Genomic DNA, 17,591 nt, shown 5'->3' on the forward strand with positions numbered 1-17,591 from the left:
CCTTATTACGACACCTTAGTAGCCTGTAATCTGTACACGTACTGGAGTTGGGTTAACCATTTCATTGCTGTCACGAGAGCCCCGGGGTTCTTAGCCCGTGGTGGGGGGCTTGTGGAAGCAGGTGTTAAGTAATTGCTAAGGTCTGGGTTTGAGGAGTGGGCTCACAAGTGTTTATGTCGTTATTACAAATGAATATATGAATGCATATGGTAGAAAAAGAAAAGCAAGACATGCCGGGATCTATGATGAAAAAGTGTTTATGAACAAAGGGTCGTGATTAATCCAGTTCTGCACAAAATACTAAGGTCCATTAAAGACAATAGGTCTCGGCTGTTTCATTCTTTTTAAGAGCTGTTTAATATTCCGGGGTGTGTTTGCACCATTGTTTGTTAGAGCCTCCTCTATTGTTGAAAACCCCAGCTGTAAGTCTGCTGGGGTAGGCGAGTGTGTGCATATAGACGCTTTGGTCAAAGTCCTAGTTGTCGGGCGGGTCACTGGTTCATGTTGTGCTCGTTATATTATTTAAGAAAATAAATAAGAAAGATAGATAAAATAAAAGTGGTCCTGGCACAGATAAATGAGGAGAGCGTGTCATGAACCGAGGTTTTAATTAATAGGATTCTGCTGAACTGATGCCAGCTAAAAAAGATCTAAGCTGTCCCATTTTTGTTTTTTAGTGTGTGTTATTGCTAACGACCCTGCAATGAGCATTCTTGTAGCTGAATATGTAAACACATCCCCAACTGTGCTTTTACCCCGGCTTCTTAGAGGTGGGATAGCTAGATTAAATGGTTTGCAGCGAAGTTTATTTTCACTGAGTGATCTTTCTAAAATGCCATTTTGACCTTGTCACTGTCTTGCTTTAAATCCTCCATCTGACTTCCCGGAGCTTCTGGGATGTGGTCCAAGAACCTTAGCCTGGCACGTTAAGACCCTTCAGGGTCTGGCTGGAGGCTCCCCAGCCCTGTGCCCCCTCCCCATGTGTGCATGTGAATACACACACATACACACACACACATATGCATGCACATACGTGCGCTAAGCGCACTATAGTCCCCACCAGCTGCCTTGTTCTCTCTGTGTGTGCCCTGACTTTTACCCTTTGGGGCTCCAGTCAGCTTCGCCTTGGCCCTTAAGACCAGGCTTGAAATATTTCCTGGGTGAACCCAAATTTAGAGGCACGTCTTCCCCCCCACCCCAACACCTCATTTAAAATTTCAGTAAAGTGTAGTCTGTGGAATTCTGACACGTCTTTGACTTGTTTGCCTCATCAGAAGAACGGTTTGCATTTTTCTAGAATTTGTGAAACTGGCCACATGTTAATTACCCTTTTTTCCTTGTCCCTTTTCAGTGACCTCGGCTCCCGTGTTGCCAGGATCCGACCTCCCCTAGTTGAAAACAGCCTCGTGTTCCCCTGGGCCGAGGGGCAGCTCCAGAGGACTGGCTGAGTGCTCCGCGGCACTGGGTGAGTCCTCAGAATGCCGTCTTACTGCAGACACACACCCGGGGGGCGGGCTGGCATCCCCCAAACTGCTCCGTCCTGAGTGCACATGCCAGGCTCCCTGAGGCCCTTGGAACCCTGAGTCCTGGGGTGCAGGGGTGGGTGCTTTACATCTGCGGGTTGGAGTGGCAGTGATGTGTTTTGGGGGCATAATTATACCCTGGAAACGGTTCCTTGTGCCTTTTGTGACCTGCTCCTTGCCAGAGAGAAACAGGGGCTGTGGAACATGAGACAGAGGAATGACAGCTGGGGTGAGGGTGACAGCTGGGGTGATGGAGACGTGCTGGGGAGAGGACTGGCTAAGAGTGGAGCTTGGGATACGTCATGTTCTAGAAAGAGTACCGGCTTCCAGGTGTAGAGGGGCCGTGATGCCATGCCTCCTTCGCTCTGGGGTGGGGCAGAGGCCTTCACCTGCCTGTCAGGAGGAGAAGCACCAGGGTGTTCCGGGCTTTGGTCCCCTCTCTTTCCCTGGGGTGGGGGTGGGAGGGAGCCCCCCATCAGGGCAGCCATCTTGAGCACACACACTTGGCTCCGGGGCCACACACAGAGCTGTGTGTCTTTGGCAAATCCCCAAGGATTTCTGGGCCTCAGTTTCCTGATGTCGTAGGAGGAATGCTAATCCACCCCCGGAGTGCCGAGGGGTCGAGCGGGACAGTCACACAACTAAATCACCCTCTGCAGCAGCCGCCACGCTGTTTGCAGCAGAAACCAGCAGCCTTTCCAGCTCATCCTGTCCCAAGTGCTTAACCTCCCTCCAGAGGCACAGGCAGCTCCTTTTCAGGGCAGGGAGATCCACAGGGGCCAACGGAGCCGAGAGGGCAAGTGCCGGGTGGGGAGCAGCCCCGGTCCCCTCACCCCAGCGTGGACACCCCCAAGGGAGATTCGGGGCCTTTCCTCAAACCCTGCGGGGGGTGGAAAGCGGCTGCCCCCACTGGTCTTAATTGGGTTCTCCTAAAAAGTTTGGCCACTATTTATTCATTTTTTTATAAATACATATAAAACGTCGGACTGCTCTTCAGGCAGATTTTTTAGACTTGTATTTTATAGACTTTGGCAAGAGTGGTTCACAAGGAGCAGTGGTTACAGTCTCCAGAGGTTAATAATTCCTGGAAAAACTTCTGGCTAAACCTGACTTCTCCTAAATTTCACAAAAACGGCTCCCTGGGCTGGGCCCAGCCTGAAGGAGGTTTCTGTGCGTCAATGCAGCCTCACCTAGTTGGAAGCATGGCTGGCCTTTGACACAAAAGTGAACTTCCTCGGCCACTGAGCACAAAGACCCCTCTCTCCTAAATTTTTGGTGTATTCACTCCAGAGCCTGGGCTTGGGCTGACCCACGTCTTGTGCCGTTTCTCCGCGCTGTTAGGGGAGCCGTCTGTGCCTCTAGCGTGCAGCCCCTTGCATCCCTAACACCCTTGTGTCCGGGCGAGGGTGCCGGGCTATGTCTATGTGTGGGGCAAGACGAAGATTTAGTTAGTGGGAGCCCCCCTCCCATCCGCAGTCAAGCTGACTCGCCGGGGCCCAGAGGTGGGCTGCCCCGCGGCCTCTGCCCCATTAGAGATTTGGGGAGGTGACTTTTCGCATCCATACCAAAGCTATTCAAAGAATTCTTTGGGGGCTCTCCCCGATCAGAAGCCTTTCTTTGCAAAATTTTCTAAGTGCGTGATTTCTTCTGCCGCACCCCGCTTCCCCCCCCCCCACACCTCCATGCGATGCCGCAGAGGTGGTGACGCACTTGTAAATACTTAACCAAACATTTTCGCAGCGATAGTTCCAGAGCCATCTTTTAATTGATTAAAACAACAGCAACGACAGAAAACAACCACAAAGCGCCTACCCCCCCACAACCCTTCCCCTGAGGCTCTGAGAAAGCAAACAGTTCCTCCCAGGGCTGCTCCCAGCACCTAAGCAGTGTGGTGGGGCAGTCTGTCTGTCTGTCTGCGGAGCCAGCCCGCACTCCACCTGCAACACGCTGCTGCCCCCCCACGGCGGGTCCGAGCAGCTGTCGGGACCCCGAGGCCGACAGATAGAGCCCGCCCGGCAGATTGGGCTGTCAGGAGGGGGACAGAGGCAGTAGTGACAAAGGGCTCGTCCTGGGGTTGCTGGGTGCCTTGGCCCTCCCCAAATCTTTTCTGCCTGCCCAGGAGAGGTGCGTCCCTACCCGCAAGACAGACTGACAGCAGCCTGGTCATTTCAGACAAGGACCCCGGGCTGGCCCCTCAGCCAGCCTGACACAGACACACACACACACACACACTCACACATACTCAGTGCCTGCACCGGGAACAAAGACAAGAAAACTCCTTTAGAAACTGCAGAACAGAGCCTCGTCTAGCGGGGTCCCCTGATAAAGGCCCCGTCCACCCAGAGTTCCTGGGAACCGAGCCCCCATGAATGGGCCTAAAGGGCCAGCGCCTAACACACAGCCCGGACCGCGCTCATCAACATGCAGGCCCCTCGCCCCCATCACCAGGCGAGGGGGCTTTCACGGGTCCTCAGCGCATCCAAGTCACGGTCCAGCAGCCAGCCGAATCCAGGGCTGCGGCCCAGTCTCCAGAAAAGGGTTCTGTTTTTCCCATGACCGGGCCAGCCCCTCAACTCAGCAGACAACACCACCACCCCCTCTTCCCACACCGCCTCTGTCCCCCTGACCACAGAAAGGCTCCCCCCACCCTCTGCTCCAGCCTGTTGCCCCAGAGAGGACCCAGGCCAGCATCTCTGGGCCTGGGAGCTGGGGCGAGACCTTGACCACTCCAGGTGGCCCGGCCCATGAGATGGGGGTTTGGCTGCAGGGCAGCCCCCCACCCTCCCCGCTTCCCCGCGCCGGCCCAGCACTCACCCCCATTCTCCGCTCCTCTCCCTCACTGCCTCACCGAGACAGAAACGCTCCACCGGCCATCTCGGTGCCTCTGCCATTGAGCTCAGGGCTAGGGACCTGGGAACGCGTCAGCATCCTTGCTGTGACCCCAGCCCGCCTCCGCCGCGGCCAGCCCCGCTCGGGACTTAGCGCTGCAGGAGCTTCTCGAAGGCCTAGACGTGCGCGGGCTGCCAGCCTGGGAAGGGAGCCGTGCGGCAGCCTCCTGGCCAAGTACCGGCCTGCCTTTCTCTGCTCGGATGCCTCCCGTAACAGGGAGCTCCCTCTCTCCCTGAGCAGCCAGCTCGGGGCTCGCACACCGAGCTGCTTCGCCGAGCCCTCCCCGCTTTCTGCATCTGCCTCCGCGGCTCCGACGCAGCCCCCTCGCCCCCTCTGCCCTTGGCTCTTTGCGGGCGGCACGCTCCTTCCCGGGGCTCTCCAGAGCGAGCCCCCCGTCCACGGTGGGATCAGGCTAGGGGTTCCCCAGCCCCGTCCGATCTCGGCCGTCGACACCTGTCCCGGGGCGCGTCTGCCCCGGCCCGCCCGCATCCGGGACGGAGCCCTTTGCCCTGCTGTTCTGCAGAGAGCCCAGGGGAGGGCGCGGGTCTCCCCTCCCGGGTCCAGCTGCTCAGGAGCTATCTGTTAAGCGGCTTCCGAGCCCTCTCGGTTTTTTATGGCCCCTCTGCTAGTTGCTAGGGAGAACGCTCTCTATGCAACCCCCCTGCCTTTTCCGCAGGAGCCGCCGGCAGCCGGGCCGGCCCTGGTCAGCCCACAGCGGCGGCGACAGCCGCGGCAGGCGCCCGCGGCGGGGCTGGGGGCTCCCTGGCTGCGCTTCCCGGCTCTCTAACTGGGAGACCACGCGATTCCTCTTACTTTTCAGAGCCTCCGGTTTTCCTCTGTGAAACGGAGATGAGAGGGGGCTTCCGCACCGGCTCAGGGGGAGGCTAAATGAGATAAGTGCAGCCCAGCCACTCACTAGACAGCTCATCAGGGCTGGTAGGGTAGACCATGGGACTCAGGGAGCGACGCACGCACGCATGTAACAAGTGTCGCAGCAAAGAATACCGCCTGGCCTTCGGAGGCCCTGCTCCGAATACAGACAGGGACTTCACGGGGCAGAGACCCCTCTGTGGGCTCCACCAGCACAAATTAACTCAGCCAGAGGAGGCCTGTGGGCCTGTGAGCTCACAGTAGATGCTTAGAGTAGGCCGCAAAAAAGATGGGCAAGCCCACATCTGCCTTTAATATGGCAAGCATTGGCACTGTTTACAAACAGCACAAGGGGACACCCGGGGTAAGGCAAAGGAACATTTTTCTTGGCTGCTCCCTAGAAGGACTAGCTGAGACAAAGGGAGGGGGTGTCTGGGAAGAGAAGCCCAGTGGAGTCCAAGCACCCCACAAACTGTGGGGTGCAGCCATCCTTCCGGGCACTCAATTCTCCAAACCACTCTAGGGCACCTACCTTCCCGGGCCCAGATTTGGCTGGAAGGCTGGACACAGAGCAGTGCCAATCGGCTGGCTTCTTGTCCTCCAAGCTCAGTCTGGTGGGGGAAAGAGAAGGGAGTCAGTCACTGTAAATCAAGTGATGCAACTGACATCATGGAGCCCTGTCTTCTAGGAGACAAGCCCCGAGCCAGGCTGTCTGCCTAGAACTGAGCCCCAGCAGGAACTCTTGAGCACCAGCCTCAAAAATCCCCATTGGCCTGATGGAGAAACTGAGGCAGGAAAAGATGAAGTCCCATACTCACCGACTCTCAAGCTGGTGTGAGGGCCAGCTAGGCTGGAACCCCAGTCTGTCCGAGACTCCCCACCACACCCTGCTGCTGGAGAGAGCTCAGAGAGGCTCTGCTGAGTGCTGGGGGGTGTGGGTGGGCAAGGGACGGAGTGAGTAGTTATAAGCACCTCCCAGCAGTGGGTGCTTGAGATCCCAGCTCCTCTGTGGCTCAATCCGTTTGAAGGGCAGATTCCAAATTAGGTGGTAGCACCTATTGGCAGAGGCTTATAAAAGTGGCATTATTAACCTGACGTAGAGGGGGCCCTGCCCACGTCCAGGCAGATTGCAGATCAAGGGGGCTGGGTCTTGTTTGCGTGGACAGGGAGTTAGAGGGAGGGGCGGGAGAGCATCCGGGGGGCCCACTAGGGGCAGCTTCCTGGGCAGGACTAGCTGTGGCCGTGGATGAGGGCTTGATGGCTGAGGGCCGAGAGAGGGAGTCCCCTCCCCCAGGCAAATGCCCAGCCTAGAGCCCACTCTCAAGGGCAGGGACCCCAGCCCCTTTCCCTGACACAGACTAGGTCGGGGGGGCCCACCCTGCCCTTCAGTTTCCCCATCATCTCTGTTGGAGAGCCCCTGTTCTCGTGCCGTCCCTCCAGCCCCCACCCCGGCCACAGTGCACATCCCCAGACACCTGTCTGCTCCTCTGAGCAGTATTCAAAACAGGAGACTTCCACGTCCGGGAGGGAGGGAGCCACGGGGAGCGCTGTGGACGGGAGGAAGGAGAGGGGAACTGCGCCCCCCACTCAAAGAGGAGGCTCTGCAGCCGGGCAGGAGTTGGGTCACTTGAGATTTGTGCCAACTCACGGTGCAGTGGAATCAAGACAGTCTGAGTTCTTCAGACACCAGCTGAGCGTCTGTGGCGCCCCCAAGTGCCACAAGGGGGCTGCCTGGGCCACATTTTTGAGCCTGGAAAGTGAGGAGGGGGAGGTAGACCCATGGGGACCGGGGCCCTGTTTGATTTTTTTTGTTTGGCTTCTGCGGAGGCAGCGATTTTGATTTTCCTTGCCAGCCCCGGATACCTGTGTGTGCCATGCGTGCCAGGGGGCTGGGGGCAGCCAGGGAGGGGCGGCTCACCCTACCTTGGGGGTGACTGCAGGCTGCGCCCCGCCCTCACTGAGAGAGGACCGCGCTGCAATGCAGCAAGCTGTGGGGAGGGTCCCGGGAGTTGGTCCGATGGCCGATGGCCGGCTTTCCAAAGTGGGGAAGGCAGGCTGAGGGAGGGAGCGTTTGCAGGCGGGGCAGAGGATGCTCAGGCGCCCAGGAAGCAGACTGCAGTCTGGCAGCTGCAGGAGGGCCAGAGAGGGGAGGGGGGGTGCAGGGGGGGCAGGGGTGAGGGGCCCAGGGGTCTGGGAAGCTTGATGAGGACCTGGGCTCGGGCGTCAGTGAGTTTCCAGTGATGTCACTGACCGGAAAGAGGAGGGCTGGGGTGGGGAACAGAGGGGCTGGTGATGGTGGGGCCAGCTTGGCACACAGCTGGAGGACCAAAGCCACCTCCTCTTGTCCTCCCCAAACAGCCAAACAAGGAAAGAAAAGGGAAAAAAAAGTTTAACAAGCTAGATAGCCGAATCCTATCTGAGCTGGTCCCAGGGAAGGAGTCATCAGGTGGCCAGGTCTGCCTTGGAGAAGGCGGGCCCTTTAGGGGTCAGAAGAGGGTGCACAGTACTAGGAGGCCTTGGAAGGTGGGCAGAGGGGCCGGGGAAGGGCAGGAGTGCCTAGGAAAGGGACCAGATGGCCCTGGGCGTCCGGGGGAGAATGGGGAGATCTGAGGGATATAGCAGGGGCTGGGAGGGGTGCATAGGAGGGTCTGGGAGGTAGGGCGCTGGGGTAGCAGGTAGGTGTCTCGCTCTGCACCCTTGTGCTTTTTCTCCTTAACCTCCCCACCTTAGAATGGCTTGCTTTCACCCATCCAGGCCCCTCTCTTGTCCCCTTTCCACTCTGAGGTTTTTTTTTTTTTTTTGCCTGTGAGTCAGCCCCCTACGGCCCTCCAGGAATCAGCTCAGACCCTGGACCCCTTAGCTCTTTTATGTGGCTTCCCGTCTCCTACTTCCTTGGCTCCTGCACTTTTTTAAGATATTGTTTATTATTATTATCTTCATTTCATGACCACTGCACTTTATTTTTACATGTTGATTTTAAAAACCTTTGATTACGATTAATTTCCAACAACATAAAAGTGGAGAAAAATGGTAACCTGTTTTCATCACAATTTACCATTTTCCTGCTGCTGCAGGCCAAAAACTCCCAGCCCCTCTCCTTCCGTCGAGACTCCATGCTGTCCTTCCACGACTCCCACTTGCTCCCAGACTCCTCTAAAGCAAATTCAGACACCATACCTTTTCCTCCAGGATTTGTCAGTGCGCGTCTCTAACAAAGGACTCTTTTCTGTTTTGCAAACAACCACAATGCCATTATCAAAGTTAAAAAATTAACAGCATTTTCATAATGTCATCCAATAGCTATTCGGCATTCAAATAGCCCCAACTGACTCATACATTTCTTTTACACTCGGCTTGTTCAAATCAGTGTCCAAATTCTTTCCTGCACTTTCAAGGGTGGCACCGGGATCGTAGGAAGTAAGTGCAGCTACAAATCCAGGGGTTTGCATAGCTACTTTCCCCTTAAGTGAGTAACCCGACCTCAGGAAGCTTCAGTTTTCTCACTGAAAGTGGAGCAAATTCTGGGTCTCCGCTGGGGTCATTTAGAGGATTTGAGATAATGCACATGAAGCCCCCAGCCCTGTATTTAATACATAGCAGACATACTAGCAAACAGTGGCTGCTAGAGTTATCCTCCACCCAGCCCCCCCGGAAACTTCTAAAGAGAGGCTGGGGTAGGCAAATCAGAGTTGGCAATCATCCAGAAAACAAAAGGCTCCTGGCAGTCCAGACCCTCTGAGTGATGAGGAAAGTACGTGCACTAAATCCCAACAGAGCAGCCTAACGTCAGGGAGGCTGGGACCTCCCAGCTGGCTTGCAACTCAGTTATCCTACAGCCAACAGCAGCTGCTGCAACCTGGGACCCACTCAGGACCCCACGGGTTGCCAGTCCACTAGGTGGCACTCTCTGCTGTGTGTCCAGGAGGGACCCCCCCACCCTCACCTGCCCTGGCCACCGCCCAGTTCCAGGTGCCACAGAGGGTTGCACGCCACAAAAACATTGCAGATAATTCCTAGAAAACATCATGCAAGATACAGTGGTTTTCTTCCCACGTAAATCCTAGCCCCATTGTAGACACAGTGGGAAGGAAGATTTTAGGACCCTTTGCTCAGGCCAGTTGCTGGTATGTCCATGCGCTCTTTCAATCGTTGCCCCAGCTACGTCTGATGTCCCTTTATGTCACAGATGAGAGGACTTGGAGAGATTAGTGACTTGTCTGAGACTGGCTAGGAAGCAGGACCCAGGATCCCGACCCAGGTCTGTCGGAAGGATGGATGCATCAAGATGCACCCGTGGAGGGGTGGCTGGCCGGCTGATGAAGGCTGTTGATTTGAGGGAGTGAATTAAAGTGCAGAGGGTGGATGGATGGATAAATGAGGGGGAACAGTCAGTTTCTCACCAACACCAAGGGCTCACTCGATTTGTGAAGAGAGGTCTCCTCTGAGTGGAGCTTGCTGGGAAAGCTCCTGCCTTCTGCGCTGCCTCTGAGCACAGTCACTGTCTCAGGGGGCTCCGGGCAACAGGTGGGCTGCCAGGCGGTGGGGACCAAGTCCCAGCTGTGGTGCTTGAGCTGCTCGGTTGCAGCCCTCGGTCCCAGCTGCTTTCATGCTGCACTGAGGGCCAGAAGACAATCCCCTTGCCACTGCCTCTCCTGGATGACCGAGCCCTGAGCCCAAGCCCGTGCTCAGTCTCGACATAGTCTTCAGTCATCAGAGCAGCCCTCCACTGCAACAGCCATCGTCCTCAGTCAAGACAGAAGGAAGCTGAGGTTCGAAGTGGCCCGTGTCTTGCCCCACAGCATGTAGGGGGCAATTGCAGAGCTAGGATTTGATCCCTTGTCTGCTCTTCTACCAAACCCATACTCTCTTCCTGTTTTCTTCTCTCTCTGACCATGCCTGGGAAAAATCTGTACTCCTTGGGGTTCACCCATGTCAGACTCAGCTTCCTGGCCTGTCAGGGAGCCAAACTTCTGTCCCCCAGACCTTAAATTTATTTCTCTGGCAACTCCTTCTCTGCTTCATCTCACTTTTAATTATCACAAATGTAGGGGTCAAACTTATCATTGACATCCTGCAGTGCAGTTATCTAAGTTATGAGTTAAATTTATGGTAGCTCCGATTATGACTGAATGCTCAGGGAAGCAGAGGTCGACTCTAGAGGCAGAAGGCGTGCAAGGCAAGGAGAGAGGGGAGCAGACAGGGGGCTGAAGGGGCAATCAGTGGTGTCCCTGGAGACCTGGCTTAAATTCAGCAGTTGTGTTTTGATAATCTGCTTAGGGGCTAAGTCGTGTTACACATACTCCAGATGCTCAGATTTCAACCCCAGCCCTGCCATTAATTAATTTTGTGAATTTGGACAAAGTGTTTAACCTCTGTGCCTCAGTTTCCGCATTTGTAGTCTGGAAATACCAATAGTGTTCGTACTTTCTTAATGGGAGCTTGAAGATGAAATGAGTCAAACACTTAAAGTGCTTTGAGCAATGTGTTCCATATGGTGAGGATGCAATAAAAATTTCATTATAATTAAAATTGCAGTTGTTATTGCTGTTGTCCATGAGATGGCATTTAGTATGTCTGACTGGTAATCTTTATCCATACTTTACAGGCAGCTGAATAGGTACCCATAGAGGTGTGTGAGCCTTTGCCTTTGGAGAGGGCAATCAGTGAAATAGGAAAACGAATATGCATTGACGATTTCATTTCTAGTTATGTACACAAGAGTTATATGTACCCAATGGACATGATCCATTTGATGAAAGCTTAAGCCTTGCAGTAGGTGAATCTGCCCTGCAGGAATTTTCTTGGGGGTCTTGAGAGTTTTAGAGAGATTGGATGGGAGCTGAGAAGAAGCTGAGTAAGTGAAGGGCAAGATGAAGAAATAAAATTGTCTTGGTTAAGCTTCATGGCTTCTGGAAGCAGCGGGCAAGTTCTCGATGTGTACTCTCTCCAAACTTCTCTCATGACGTGTTTTTTTTTTTTTTGGTGGGGGGTGCAGGGGAGCCTAGAAAATAGCCACCTTAGACATGTTTCTTGTTTGGTCTTTTGAGGTTGGCCAGTTGGCACAAAGAATGGTTCCAGTTGAGTCTCACAGCATGTGAGACACGAAGGTGGGGTGACCTCCTCCCATTCCTGGGCAGAACATTTGCAATTTAAGCCTAGGTGGCGTGTGGCTGCGCGTGGGGTGGCACCAGGGGGAGCGAATGCATTTGGATGCCCTAACACCCATGCGGTAGGAGATGGGTTTAGCATCTCTGCTGACTTGCTGGGCCATGCTGGGCAGATTTTCCCAGGATGACCTGATCCCGGAATCCATGCAAGTCCTGTGGGAACTGTCAACCACTGCCATCTCCTCCAAGAAGGTTGGCTTATGTGTCCAGGACTCTTAGTACATCCTGGAGATGCCTGTGTGGCAGGGCAGATGAACCCTCCTGTAGGACCACCGTGCATTCACACACTCACTTTATGGGCTGACAGTTGGATAGCAGAGAGCAAGAGCTACTGCAAAAATGAGGCACTGGGCTTACATGATTAAGGCAGGCTGAGGCCAGGCTCTCCACCCTGGCTGCCAGCATCTTCCTAGCTGTGTGACCGCTTGTAAGTCACTTAACTTCTCTGAGGCTCTGTTTCCTCGTGTGTTAAATGAGACTAATCATGCCTTTACTCAGATATCACCTTCTCAGTGAGACTTTCTCCTTCTTGGTGTTTCTTCTTTTTTTTGACCATGCCCTGTGGCTTGTGGGATCTTAGTTCCCTCACCAGGGATCGAACATGGATCCCCAGCAGTGGAAGCATGGAGTCCTAACTGCTGGACCTCCAGGGAATTCTCTCTTGTTTTCTCTCTTTCTTTTCCCTGTTTTGTGTCCACCCCCACAGTTCTTATCAACATCTTATAAACTGTATATTGTACTTATTTTGAATATTATCTATTCCTGTCTCCACCTGCAAGGATGTTAGCTGTCAGATTTTGTCTGTTTCATTCATTGCTGTCTTCCCTGGCCTGTATCTGGCACCAAGCACATGCTCAAAACTTTTCTGGGGGGGAAAAGAAAGATGCTGTTGAATTGTTCTCATCCCAGAGCATTGTCAATGACTGCAAAGTAGGCAGCATGGTGCCTGGTGGAGAGTGTCCATCCAGTAAATGTTGGCTCATTGCGATGATCGTGTCTTATTCACAGGACCGTTGTGAAGATCAGATGGGACGTTGTACGCGAAGGCATGCTGTGGACACTACATGCCTGGGCAAGAGGTACAGCTTGACGGTCCTCTGTCTCTTTGAGGAAACTTGCACTTGAACTTTATGCTTTTCATTTTCACACCCTCTGGGAGGGAGGGAAGCCCGGGAGATCACTGACCCCTGAGGTTCAGCAGGGGGAGCGCCCAATGCCCCGAGGTGGGGTCAAGGCAGAGGCAGGAGCCTGGGTTGGGATCCCCAGCCTAGGGGTCTTCCCATGACTTCCTTATCTAGGTCCCCACGTGGGTATGTTTGTGTGCATATATTACATCATATGCATAACTGCATATGTTTTAACATATGAACATAATAGAATATGTTTTAACTTGTCATGTATTTTTTATTTTTCATGCCTGGGAGTTGCTCTGGGGCCAGCACGTTGGGCTCCCACCAGGCCAGTCTGGGAGGGCAGGAAGGAAGCTGGCTGTGTCTTGTCACTAAGGGTCATGGTTTTTTCGTTTCTGGGAAACAATGCGAACATCAAGAATCTCAGGGCATGGACTCCCCCGAAGGCAGGCCCATTTCATGAAATGAATTTTAGTTTTACAAAGCGCATCCCTTAGTTGGATTTCTGTTTTCCAGGGCACTTGTTTAAGCTTTGATGCCGGGTCCAAAAAAGAACAGATCCCAACAATTTCCGGCCCGAGGCCCATCCTTTCGGAAACCCTCGGCTTGGCCTGAGCATCGAGATCACTCGTTTCTCTAATCAGATCGGGGGTGTTGGACCCGCGGGGTGGGGGGGGGGGGCGACGTGGGGGTGGGGGAGGGGCAGGGTGAGCGCAGGGTGGGAGCCGCTTGTGGAAAGGTGTGTAGTCTCATGCACAGACCAGGCAGTCCCCGCACTGGACCCTCACGGGTGTCGCTGTCCGCAGTCGACCGGTCGCACGAGTCTGGGGCACAAGGCAGAGAAGCCAGGTCACGTCTCTGCAGTTACACCGCTCACGAGTGCCTGCTGGGGTGGAACCTGGTCTGTCTGTCTGTCTGGCACCACACAGCTGCTGCAGACGGAAGAAAGATGTGGGGGAGGGGCTCAGAGCTGGGGAGGGAAGGGCTGGGTTCCCTGGCGGACTTTGGCATGCAGAGAACAGCGGATGCTGCCTAGGGACTGCTGCCGTGACTGCGGGTGGGGAATACGGCCATAGAGAGGTTAGTTTTCTTTCCCGATGCGGCCCAGCTAGCCCAGACTGGAGGCGGGTGTGGAGGCCCTCAGTGTGGCGCCAGCACACGTGCCTCGGCCCCGGGCCGCGCTGCCTCGTGACCGCCAGCGCGGATAGAGAGCCTCCGCTCCTTTTACTACCCCTTGATGGGTGTGCTCGGAAGCCCATCGTGTGTATTTAATTCTCCCCCTTGACACAGGCCCTGCGGCCCAGCCAGCCACTGAACTGTGGAAAATACTTTTTAAGAATACATATGTGGTGAAATTTTAAAAGGGGAAGGGAAGAGGACATGGCGGGTATGGGGGTCCTTGTTTAAGGTAGAGGGCAGCAGGGAACTAAGAGGGGGGCGCTGAAGGTGGGGGCCCTGCGTGGTTACTGTACTGCTTCGTGTAGTCAGTAAAGTAAGAGGGGCATCGGGAGGAGAGGGGGTCAGGGACCAAGGATTGCGGTTCATTCTTCACAACCGAGGGATGTGAAAAAGAGATCAGAGTGGTTTGTGGTCGTTCATTTTATCATTAAAAAAAAATCAAAGAATAAAGAAATAATGGCCTTGAGTAGCACAGGTGTGAAAATGGGTCTGCAGAAAAGGTGATGGTTAATCCAGGTATGCTAACCTGGCATTAACACACAGAAAGTTCTGGGCTGTTTTCTTTTTCATGGGGGTTTATGTTGCATAGAATGGGCACACGAGGGTTTGTGCGCTAGAAGAGATCTTGGCTGTGGGAAGGGAAGTGTAGACAGATAAAAGCAGGCATTACTGAGTGTTTGCTGCATAGTTATTGTACAAATGAATGAATGCACAAATCGAATTAAAGAGAGCCAAGCAAGCGCCACTGATGACTCTGTTTTCAAACAAGCGTTATGACTAATTTAGTTCTACCCAACAGTAGTTATTAAAAATAACAAAACAAATACCCAGTAAGTTTTAGGCTGTTGGGACTGTGGGTAGGAGGTGTATTTACAGGTAGGTAGAATAATCCCAGGGACGGTGGAGCCTGGTGGGCTGCCGTCAATGGGGTCGCACAGAGTTGGACACGACTGAAGCGACCTAGCAGCAGCAGCAGCAGCAGCAGCAGAATAGTCACTGGTCTTGGGCAGAATGGTGGCTTCAGGTGTTTTTGATATATTATTAGGCGTGAATTAGATGAGTAAATAAAATACACGCCAGGAGGAGAGGCAAGACTGGGCCACCAAAGATCACGTTCTATGGATTTTGGCTTAAGATTAACCCATTTACATACAATTGTGGACTATTTAAAACAGCAATACAGAAACTCTCGCCTCTGTAGATCAGAAGCATTGGTCTGTAAGGACTAATCGATATTTTTGTTGTGGATTAGTGCTGAGTTCATGTGTGCTTGTATTTCAAAAAACTAAGTAAAAACAAGAAAAAGGACAACTAGGAAACAAGGATGGGAATATGTCTGGATCAAAGATCATCATTATCACAATTCAGCCTAGCTGAGTCCAGTAGGAAGAAGAGCAGGGCTGGGTCTTCTGTAAGAAAGAAGCATAGAGACAGATGCTTGTCATAGTCACTGGGCTTGTTTTTGATTAGGGTGGTGAATTCATGCACGTTTATTGTAATAAATACAATTATTAGATGGAAAATACGTACAATGAGAGCTATATTGGGCCAGTGATGAGAATGTGTGAGGAACTGAAGATGGTGATTAATCCTGTGCTGCTCACCCGACGACCGTTAGAGAAGATCTGGGTTGTTTCACCGTTTTGAATATCTGCCTTGTGTTCCACAGCGTGGAGGCCCCAGAGTGGGTCTGATGACACTGTTGATGAAGATCTTGGCTGTGACCTCTGTGGGAGATGAACCACGGACCAACCAATGTGAGTGATGGGTCGTGGTGGTGTTTTACGGTTGGGTGGTTGGTTGATGGGTGCATATGCACTGTTGAACATAAATGGGCACAAATAAAATCAAAGATGGCCAAGCATATACCAGTGATGAGACACCGTCCTGAGCTCAGGATGAGGAATCTCATTTGGCCTGTCACTGAATTAAAAAATAATGTAACTGGGCTGTTCTCTCTGTAAGAAATGAGCAAATAAAAAAGTAATTATATATGTGGATCATTATGTTAATTATATGTATATGTGTGTGATTATATTATACATTAATAATATATATGTTTATATAAATATAATTGTTACTTTCCCTTAGCCTTGGGATGAATAGTGTGTCCTTATATGTTTATTGATTTATTATAAAGAAATGGGTGTTTATATTAGTAAAATCAAAATTAGTAAAATCATGGACTAAAGAAGATGATATAGCGTGACGCAAGATTTAGGACTACACAGTTCTGCAAATTTGAAGGACATTGAGACAAAAATATGCTATTTCATTTATTTTAGTAGCATTCTACTATTATGCACTATGGTTTTAGCAACATTTTCCTATTGGTGAAGTTTAGACTGTTAACTCAGTGAGAGATGCACATAGAAATGAAAAGAATTGGTAGCTTATTATATTTTGGGTAAGATTCATGAGTATCCTTTTATTGTTTTTTTTTTAAAGGGATACATAAAATTTAAAAGGACAAAGCACAGAGCAGAGAGGATAATGTTTCATAAACTAAGGCTGATTAATTCAGTTCTACACAAGTGAGACTCATTAAAAATGATCCAGGCTGTTCATTCTTTTAAAAAGTTGCTTTCTGTTGCATGAAATAGACACAGCATAGTTTATTTAATCATGCAGTTTTTATGAGAATTTTGACTCTTATTTGGGTGATACGGATAAGGCAAAGAAAATGTAAGTAATAGTTGATGTTCTTAAATCTTCAGCTAGACAGTGGTTCAAGGGTGTTCATAAGTAAGTAAATGAATGAATGAACAAATTAATGAATAAAATGAGAGGGCAAACATGAGTCACTAATAATATTTAATTATTCCAGAATTAAAATTTTTCTGACTCTGTACATGGGGCTTCCCTGGTGGCTCATGTGGTAAAGATGCTGCTTGCCAATATACGAGGGTTCCATCCCTGGGTTGGGAAGATGCCCTGGAAAAGGAAATGGCAATCCACTCAAATCTTCTTGCCTGGGAAGTCCCGTGAACAGAGGAACCTAACTGGTGATAGTGCATGGGGTTGCAAAAGAGTCAGACAAGACTTATCAACTAAAACAACAATTCTGTACATCCCAGGTCCATTTAAAGTATGGGTAAGGAGTAGATATTCAGTATTCCTGTTTTTGCATGATGGTGTGTTGGATGTTAATTTCAGTGCTAAAAAATTAATAAATTATTTATTTACCAGATCTCCTGAATTTCAGGCAGATTCTTTACCATCTGAACCACGAGGGAAACCCATAATAAACATATAAGATACAGAATATCCAAAATGTAGACTGGTGATGGGACCGACCCAAAGATGAAAGGATTATGGATAATTTAGTTCTATGCTTTTGACTACCGTAACCTCGCATGTTTCATTCCTCTTACCAGCTCTTTTGTATTTGATTGTGTGTATGTGCTTAGCTGATTTAAACAGCCCTCCATGGATAAAGATTTAGGCTATTAACTCATTGAGCAAGGACCACAAACGGAGATGAAAGACAGCGTTGGTGTTCTACCTGTGGAGTCAGAGACTGGATTTATGGATGTTAATTAAAACTCCTTTAGAAATGATCAAATCAAACCAAGGAGAATCCGCATAGACCAATGATAAAGAAGTATGAACAGTCCCATTTAGCTTCATTAGAAACAGTTCTAGCCTATTACCTACAGGTAAAGAATGTATTTTATGTCCAATAGAAATTTCTGCGCTGATGGACATGATCTGTAATTTGTTCTGTTCAATATGGTAGCCACTAGCCACATGTGACTAGTGAGCACTTGAAATGTGGTTAATGAAGATGGGGAACTGAATTTTTAATTTTACTTTATTTTTATTAATTTAAA

General features: G+C 51.3%; 1 long non-coding RNA gene and 1 other non-coding gene across 2 annotated transcripts in view; both read left to right on the forward strand.

Moving 5' to 3' along the window:
• Positions 1-17,591, forward strand: part of LOC129634433 (uncharacterized) — a 101,892-nt gene that overhangs the window by 2,403 nt on the left and 81,898 nt on the right. Inside the window, exons 3-5 of the long non-coding RNA XR_008705634.1 lie at positions 1,352-1,465; positions 12,458-12,528; positions 15,428-15,515. This is a non-coding gene — a long non-coding RNA (uncharacterized LOC129634433). The remainder of the gene's footprint in view (positions 1-1,351; positions 1,466-12,457; positions 12,529-15,427; positions 15,516-17,591) is intronic.
• On the forward strand, positions 236-312 carry LOC129634640 (small nucleolar RNA SNORD112). The gene has a single exon (XR_008705818.1). It is a non-coding gene; the product is annotated as a small nucleolar RNA SNORD112 (small nucleolar RNA).

Source organism: Bubalus kerabau, chromosome 19 (assembly GCF_029407905.1).
Source record: "Bubalus kerabau isolate K-KA32 ecotype Philippines breed swamp buffalo chromosome 19, PCC_UOA_SB_1v2, whole genome shotgun sequence".
NCBI classification, from domain to species: domain Eukaryota; kingdom Metazoa; phylum Chordata; class Mammalia; order Artiodactyla; family Bovidae; genus Bubalus; species Bubalus kerabau.